Raw genomic sequence first — 9,534 nt, forward strand, 5'->3', positions numbered from 1 at the left:
GAGTGTGTGTGTACGTGTGTGTGTGTTTGCTGGACTCATGGGGAGAGAGGACATCCATCATCCATGGTGATTCAGTCAACGCTGTCGCTGACCTCGCAGAGCCAGGTTTTTGTATGCGTCTTTCACTGTCTGCTCCAGAGAGCTCAGTATTTGCTGTCTTTCTCTGGGTACACCTATCCTAGGGCAGAATCAGAGGAGATGGGAGAGGATGGGAGTGGAAGGGAGACTTGAAACCACTTTTATTTCATGAGAAAAGATCATCAGTTGTTCCTTGTGAATTGAGAGAGTGATCTAATTTGAAGGCCTGAGCAACAACTTCTCGAGCCAGAAGTCAGGTTAGGGTAACCACAGTTATGCTATAAACACAATATTTAAATAATGAACACGAATAAAGCAAGAACTCCTGGGTCACATTTAAACTTTCACTTAAGTGTTCAGTAGAAACGCCTGCTGGATTCCTATTGATTTTTAAAATGAGTTTGGTAGTGTTTGTCAACGCTATTTTAGTTCAATGAATCTACCACTTAACTTTCTACAGCATAACAAAGGGGAGATAAGTGAGTGTTCCCAGAGATTGGCTTACATCCTACTTTGACAGGGAAGCAGTGCGTGGAAGCGCCAGCAAACTCCGAGATGACAGCACACGAACCAAGCAATTATTTTCAGTATCTCTGTTTTGCAATTACCTTAAAATTTGAAAATGGATAATTAGCTTCTAATTCTTTAGTCAATATCAGAAAACCTCAGCGTCTGAGCTAGGCTGAGCCTGGCAGCGGGATTCTGAATCTTTCTTAACGTTTCGGTTAACCTGTGGTATGCCAGGTGACTTAGCTTAAAAAAGGAATCAAGTATTTTAAATTGTAATAATGCTAAAATACTTGACACCTTTCGTGGTATAAATGTAGCTATACCATTTGCATTTGATCTATATGAATAATGTTTTCTTTGACCTCTTAACCTAACTCAGCCCCACTCTTTATGACCTCAAAGGTCCACAATTATGGCTTTGTGGAGGGAGAATTCTAGGGTTCTTGGGAGCCTAAGTCGTCTACTTTATGGAGAGTTCGAACTCCAGGAAGGATGCACGTGTAAAGTCATGCTTCCTACTCCTGTACTGTGACCGCCAGTGGTTTCTGGATTTTTGACTGAAGACTGAGAACACAAAAATTGGAATATCTTTACAAGAAAAGATGTATCAAATGTAAGACGATTTTGTGAAAAGTTGACTGTCAAAGAAGAGTCATCAAATAAAAATCAGCCAACACAGTGAAGGCATTTTTAATAATGCTCTTTACTTAGAATTTTGGAACTAGAGGGGGACTTATATGATACACTTTAGAAATATTTAGCTTAGATTAACAAAGACCAGCAGTAACATTGCATACAGAAAGCTTGATATTTCTAAGCAAAAAATGATAGAATTCATATGGAAAAAATGCATCACTACTATGACATTAATCACTCATTTTCAAGTTCCAATTTTTAGTATATGTACCCCCTGTCAGGGCAAGTCCCTAATTTCCCAGTCACTTGATGTGGCACTGACAGTTTCCAACTTGAAATGTGTTCATGTGATTTTATCTTTCGAGTACAATTTACTTTGGACATACTGATTTTTTATTAAAATTTTAAGCAAATTTTACCTTTTCTCTTTGTCCCTTTCTCTCTTTTTACCCTCCTTTCTTCTTTGCTGCCTTCCTTTCCAATCCAATTCCCAGTGTCCCACACTCATCTGTTCTTTGCGTTCCGTAATCTGATAAAACCTCAACTAGCTAATACATTTATATTTCTAGTAGGTATTTACTCTTCAGTGGATAAGGTTGGTGGAGGTGGTGGGGAATTCAGTAAAGAATGGCACCGAGGACCCAGCCCGACCTGGTTCCCGGGACCACTGGTGGCCCGGGGAAGGGAGAAAACTCCAATAATAGCTAATATACTAGTCCATCCTTGTGAGAAGGGAAGTGTACCTAGATTTGATTTGACTTTTTAAAAACTTGCCCTTTCCGTATTGCATTTATTAGGAGACCATTTAGTAAACTTTATGTACATACCCCAAACAGAACCTTGTAGAGCCATAGTTTATCTAAGGACCCGTAGTTTGCCCTTTTTCAATAAGACTTAATCTACACTTTGAATTGAAAAACACTCAGGTTTACTAGATGATACAAAAAAGTAACTTCTGTTGACAGTGCAATTCTCCTTGATGTTTAAGGGCTCCCTTAGTGAATGCTAATGTTGAATTTAAAGGGGAAATTTAAAAAAGGAGAGTTTAAGAAGCTTTTTATTTATTGATGCAGAAATGTCAGTTTGTATCAGAAATGGGCTTGCTTTGGCATTTTAGATATTTTGTAATCATTTATCTTTTTGTAACTGAAATAGATTATATAGAGACAGAGGACATGATTAGTCAATTCAGATTTGAAAAGAATTAGTGCAATTAAGAGAACTATGCCTGCTTGGGGAGGCTATGGAGAAACTGGAATCCTCATACATTGCTGATGGGAGTGTAAACCGGAGCAGTCATTTTGGAAAAATTTGGCAGTTCTTCGAATGATAAACACATTGTTACTGCATATATGACTCAGCAATTTAACTCGTAGGCACCTACTCAGGAGAAATAAAAATGTATGACCATACAAAAACTGGTACACAAATGTTCATAGCAGCATTTTTCATAATAGCCCCCAAATAGAATAACCCAAATGTTTATCAACTGATGAATGGATAAATAAATGTGACACACCACACACACACACACACACACATCATCAATAACACACAATAATAATACTACACGCAGTGAAATGTTATTCTACAATAAAGAGGATTGGAGTACTGATACATGTTACAACATGGATGAACTTTAAAAACATTGTGCTAAGTAAAAGAAGCCAACCACAGAAGACCATCTGATTCTATTTGTGTGAGAGATCCAGGGCAGGTGAATTCCTAGAAACAGAAAGTAAACTAGAGGGGTGGGAGAGGAGGAAATGAGTAATTGCTAAATAGTACGGGCTTTTCGGGAAGTTAGAATATGTTCTAAAGAGATTGTGGTGATAGATACACAACTCTGTGAAGATAGTACAACCATTTAATCGCACACATTAAATGGGTAAATTGTATGCTATGTGAATTATATCTCAACAAATTTTTTAAAGGTACACTGCAAAGCAGACTTCTTAGGATGTCTCGAAATGGCCTATTGGACATTTCTCATATATCATTTCGTGTTCAAAAGGCCAGGCTTCCTAACTTAAAAATACAGTGAAATTTTTTAGGAAAGTATTAAATCAAGTTTAAGCCTAGCCAAATACGTTTAAGACCAACAAGAAGAAGGAAGCTTCGTCTGCACTCTGTTTATTTGCACCACATGCATTCTCTCTTTCTGGGGACTTGTACTTGGATTAAAGCGATGTCCTAAATCTGAGGCTCAGATGACCAACCTCTGTGGCCTCGTCATGTCTCAATTGGACAGATGTTCTGGCACCAAAGGATGTTCCATGTTCCACTCGCGGAGACCGGCTTCTTGCTTTTTATTGTCGGTGCATTCCATTTTTTTCAGGCATTATTTACATCTTGTTAAGCACAATATCCTCTGTACCTAACAGTGCTTAAAAACTCAGTAGGCACCCAATAAATATTTGTTGACCGAATCGGGCAGGAGGGCAGAGAGGGAAGCCTGAAATGGCAAACTGTAAATCCTGACTCTGTTATTTCTGCACCTTTAGCATAAAAGAACACAAAACAAATGGCAGCATCCTGTAGGGATGTTCATGCCAAGGGATAATATTGTTTAATTTTAGTAGATTTATTTTACTTCTTTTTGCGTCTTGTTAAGATTTTGCTGTTATAATCAACAGGACATGTAATAACAAACGTTGGAGAGGATGTGGAGAAAAAGGAACCCTCATACACTGCTGGTGGGGCTGCAAATTGGTACAGCCACTATGGAAAACAGTATGGAGGTTTCTTAAAAAACTAAGAATTGATCTACCATATGATCCAGCAATCCCTCTACTGGGTATTTACCCCAAAGACTTGAAAACCCATACCCGAAAAGATATTTGCACACAGTGGCCAGGACGTGGAAGCAACTGAAGTGTCCTATGATAGATGGTTGGATAAAGAAGCTGTGGTACATATATACAATGGAATATTACTCAGCCATAAGAAGAGATGAAATACTGCCATTTGCGACAACATGGATGGACCTCGAGATAATCATGCTAAGCGAAATAAGCCAGACTGAAAAAGTTGAAAATCACATGATATCACTTATATGTGGAACATAAACCTAGAAGCAACAAATGAACAGGACAAACAGAGACTCATGGACATGGACAATGGACTAATGGTTACCAGAGGGTAGGGGGTCAGGGAGGAGGGGAGAGGTAGATGGGATAAAGGGAGTCAAATGTAGGGGGGTTGGGGAGGTGAAGTGGGTAAAGGGGATCAGATATATGGTAGCTGAAGGAAACTGGACTCTGGGTGGTAATCACACAATAGAAAATATAGATGTCAAATTATAATGTACACCTGAAAATTATATTATTGTATTAACCAATTATACCCCAATAAACTTAAAAAAATAAATGAAAAAAAAGATTTTGCTGTTATTACATGCTTTGATGGTTAGAGAATGGGATTTGCCAGAGTGGTGTTTGCCCCATTAAAACGAGAGAGAGAGAGAGAGAGAGAGAGAGAGAGAGAGAGAGAGAGAGAGAAAATTGTGCTGAATATGCAAAAGAAGCAGATATAATAGAAGAATTTACACACCCAAGTGCAAATGCTACAGTGAATTATACAGTACCCAGAATGATCCTTCAAAATGTAAATGTGATTACCTTCATTAAAGCAATTTCTTAGACAAATTGATAACAAGCATGTATCAAAGTTTAATTTCAAACTGGGCCACAAGGGAAGAGGCTTCTGAAAGAGCCAATTCAAAGACTCCCTCTTGGTAGAGATACTTTATGTGAGTGTTTAATTGAAGACGATAAGACTATTAGGCTCCTCTCAAGACCCATTGTCAGGCAGGTGGGTGATGAAATTCCCAGAGGGAAATTTTAATTTCACTGAAGTCTACCAGAAAATTGTTTATGCATTTTTATTAAAGATGACATATATTTCCCAGAAAGCGTGTACCTTATATTTCATAAAATCCAAGTTTAGTACCGTTTTCTGTCCATCAGTTTCCTGTTTGTAACCCTCCAATTGCTTCCCATACTGCTTAGAATAAAATCTGAATCCTTACAAGACCCCCACCCTGCTGCTGTCATTTCCGTTACTCAACTTCCTCCTTCCTGTTTCTTGAACAAGCCAACCACGCTCCGGCCTCAGGTCTTTGCTCTGGCTGTTCCCTCGGCCTGGAGTACATGCTTCTTATACGATCACACAGCTGGCTTACTGTACCTAGATGTGCCAGTACCTAGAATTACAGGGCTCCCAGTGCCATCTCCTATCTGTCACCCTCCATCTCCTGGCACGGTTACATTTTATATGGCACTATCTGGCATGACCACATCTATTTATGGTTTACTGTTCAAACTTCCCAGTTCCCACCAGAGCATAAATAATAAAGTCTCCAAGAGCAGGGCTTTGTTTCATTTATTACCGTTTTTCCGGGGCCTAGCTCTGGGCCTAGCTCGCTGTATGTATTATGGGCTGAATTGTGTCCCCCAAGTTCACGTGTTGAAGTCTTCGCTGCCAGATCATCTTTGGAGACAGGGCTTTACAGAGGTAATTAACACGAAGTCATTAGGGCGGACCCTAATCCAATATAATTGGTGTCCTTACAAGAAGAGGAGATTTAGATACAGACACAAACAGAGGAAAGACGGTAGCAGACGGTGCAAGAAGCCAGCCATGCGCAAAGCGAGGAGACAGGCACGGATGGACCTCCGGTTCCCAGCCCTCGGAAGAACTGCCGCTGCTTAACTCCCTGACTTCAGACCCACAGCCTCCAGGACTCTTGCCAAAGACGTTTCTGTTGGTTAAAGCCGCTCCGTCTGTGTATTTTGTTAGCGGTAGCTCTAGCAAACTAACACAGTGTAATAAATGCTTAATAAGTATTTGTTAAATTAATAAGCGGCATGGAACATTTTTGTAGAGACAAAAGGTAGTGATATTGTTGGACATTTATCCAGAAAAGGAACACGGATGATGACTTCTCAATAGAAACTTAAAGTCGGCATGGAAACAAGATATTGACTTGGCGGGAGGCTAAGGACAGTTCATCCTGACAAAAACAGAGCACCCAATACATTTATGTCTCGGAGATCATTTCATCTCTTGGAAGTTTGAGAAAACAATGCCCGGCTACTTGGGGCTTAACTTACCAACAAAGAAGAGAGCATATGAGTAAACGAGGGTGATCTGAATGCTGAAGGAAGTGACTGTCACGTTAGGGTTTGTGACGGTCAGGGGTGCTGGTTATTAGACACATGCCACGATCTTGCGGGAATCGGACTGAAAACTGTGAGGGGAAAAAGATAGGTATCAGTTTCATTATCAAAAACATTAACTGGGAAGAAACATGGGGATCTGAAAAAACATGACTCTGACATCGCAATTACAACCGACTTCAATGAGGATAGATGGAGAAGCTAAGATAAAGGATCCACAGGCAGCACAATCACGGAACACCGAGGGAGGGACACATGGCTACGAATGAACACAAAAGCATGGCTTAAATCAATAAGCCCCGCGTTAGGAAACCTGCAGATGAGAAGGCACCGAGACTCCCCCAAATGCTAAGGACAGCAACATTTCGATTTCGATTTAACACGTTGGAGACACAAAAACAAGGAATGTTTCTGACCTGCTTGAAACCCGCTTCTTGCAACAGATAGTATAATGCTAACTGCTAAGGACAAAGAGAAACCAAAAGTACTTAAGTCCCGTTTTATTTCTATATTCTTCACTCATAAAAAGAATTTCAAAATTAGAAAGCCCACACAAGCAACATTCAAAGGGAATTGCAATCCATACTAGGTCAGGATGGTAAACAAAGAATTCACTGTTTTTAATGTGGTCACATCTCAGACCTGGATGAATCACATTCCTCAGCCATGAGAAGATGTGCAAATGGATGCCAGACTCTCAGTCATTTCTGAGGAATAATGGCGACTGACGAAATGAAGACATTTAGAGATGTACAATGTTCTATAAAGTTTCCAAAATGGAGAAAAATAATTTCTAAAAATTAGGTAGGATTGAGCTGACCATTGATTTTTACTATTAAACAAAATGTTAGATGGCTTAAAAACACCCCGAAAATAAAGTGGTAGTCACTGTCATTCATTGTCACTATCCATTGTTCCATGCATTTTCATGACACCCTTGTCACTAAAAGTTAACTCAAGCCAAATCAAACTATTTTTCTTTTTGGAAAAGTCACCAAATGATGGATCAGAGGAGCAGCTGAAACCTACATAATATGGCTTTTATTAAGGTATTTGTGTCTGACGATAGCCATTTTTACTTGCCTACTGGTGGGTCATTCTCTCAACCATAGCATGACCTGAAGTGAACTTCCAATCTTCACAAAAACTTTTCCTCTTTATGTCTTAGTTAGAGGGACCACCAAACCCCCAGTCTTCTTAGATAGATAGATGCTCCTGTTACCCTTCATGCTTTGCTCCTCATTCTCCCCCGGACTACTGTGACATCTTACCTTTTTCTCGTGGTCTGCATGTTCTGGATCATGCTCTATGCGGTTGCCAGAGTTATCTAAAATTAGATCTGACTGTGCTTAGAACTTTGCCGGTTCTTGGATGTCCACAGGATAATGTGCCATCATCTAACACCAAACCCTCCCCATTGTGCTCCTGGTTTTCTTAGCAAAACAGTTACTTTCCAAAGCACTGCATGCAATCTATCATTTTGCTGCACTGAACTTTTGATTATTTTATTTCATGTCAACACACCATATTTTTAATTCCTTGAGCTTTCAAGTGCTTTTTGTTAGTTCGTTTACTATGTCTTACTTCCTTTTCTGTCTGGCGAACTTTCACTCATACTTTAAAGCCAAGCTGAACCAGTGTCACCTATGTATTGCAGGAAAAATATATCTTTTTTTTTGCAAATTTACCTCTAGACCCAAACCAACGAAAATCCTTCATCCTCCACCATGCTTTGTACTCTTGACTGATCCTGGGACTGGAGCTTTTACACCTTGACCTTGCAGTGGCTGAGTACCCCAGGTGCAGGCTCTAGCCATTGTCCCATGATGGCTTGCTCTTTCTGCCTTTGTCCAGGAATCCCAAGAACTGTTAAGACTGTTAGACTGTTAAGCCCCGGGCACCATCCCCTTAAAGTCCAGGCAAGGATGGGATAACTTTTGTCTAAATCACTGTAGAGAAGATTCTGGCATTAAGTGAAGGTTTTACTAAATTACTTTTAAGATCTTCACCAGCTCTAAGAATTGATGATTTTATAGAACAAAATGTTAAATGTTTTCTTATATGGCTATATTCCTTCGATTTAGCTGAAAGTCTTTGTCATTTATATATGGGTTTTCGGCTGATGTTAATTTTTTTCTTTTTTTTTTATGAATTTGTTTGAAATAAATGGGTCGTTACTTGCAGCTTGGATGGTTTTCAGCTTACATGGGTTATTCTGGCTTTGATATTTGTTTTGACAGAGAAAGACTCCTGATTAGCACGGTGGCAGAAACTTGGTTTTCTCATATATTGTTCTCTTTCCTCCACAGAAGCAGCATTTTGAGCTGGATACACAGTAGCCTCTCTGACCTTCCAGCGTCCTTGGAGTTGGGTGTGATGGAGTTCTAAATATAAGAGAAGTGTGATCTGTGAAATTTCAGTGTGTCCGTGTGTCTTTAAGTGCATATGACTTGCCTTCCTTCTCATTTTCCTCTTTCTCTGATGGATGTGATGCAGATATGGAGGCAAGGCATCTCGTACTACAGAGGCCAGCGCATTACTCTAGGGATGGATGGTGACAATGCAGAAGAAGCCTGGATCCCCATGTGAGGAGCCCCTACCATAGGACCCTAGTTCGTGAGAGGAAAACTTCAATCATGTTTAAGCCACTATTATTTTGGATCTTTGTTATTATCAATCAATTAAAACTGTATCCTAAAAAAAGTAAGACAGATTTGTCTTCATAATCCTATAGTTAAAAATCTCATCTTCTATGTATCATATTGGTAATGGCTGTTTAGATTTGTAAACAAATAGACCTATATTTTGATGGGCCCTGGATCTGGATAAAGATTTTAAAATAAGGGAGCTAGGCAGATAGACAGGAGAGAAGAAAAAGGAACAAGCATTTATTGAGCACCTATTGTATACCAAGTACTATGTCGGGTGCTTTACTTGTGATGCCACATTTAATCCCTGACCTCCGTATCGTTATTCCCATTTGTAGCTGAGGAAACTGAGACTTAGCAGGAGAATTTGGCCACTAACCAGTAAGGGTGGAGATAGAGTTTAGCTGTAGGTCTGATCTCAAAGTCTGGTCTTTTCCCTCTGTGCTTGGGAAGGGCGTGGTGTGAGTATGAATGTGGAGGAG

The 9,534-nt window shown here is 39.7% G+C and overlaps 1 long non-coding RNA gene across 1 annotated transcript in view; it reads left to right on the forward strand.

Annotated features, from left to right (window-relative positions):
• Positions 1 to 9,095, forward strand: part of LOC120607851 (uncharacterized) — a 67,006-nt gene extending 57,911 nt beyond the window's left edge. The window contains exon 4 of the long non-coding RNA XR_005654248.1: positions 8,714 to 9,095. This is a non-coding gene — a long non-coding RNA (uncharacterized LOC120607851). The remainder of the gene's footprint in view (positions 1 to 8,713) is intronic.
• Positions 9,096 to 9,534: the final 439 nt, after the last annotated feature.

Source organism: Pteropus medius, unplaced genomic scaffold, assembly GCF_902729225.1.
Source record: "Pteropus medius unplaced genomic scaffold, Ma_sr-lr_union100, whole genome shotgun sequence".
Taxonomy (NCBI): Eukaryota; Metazoa; Chordata; class Mammalia; order Chiroptera; family Pteropodidae; genus Pteropus; species Pteropus medius.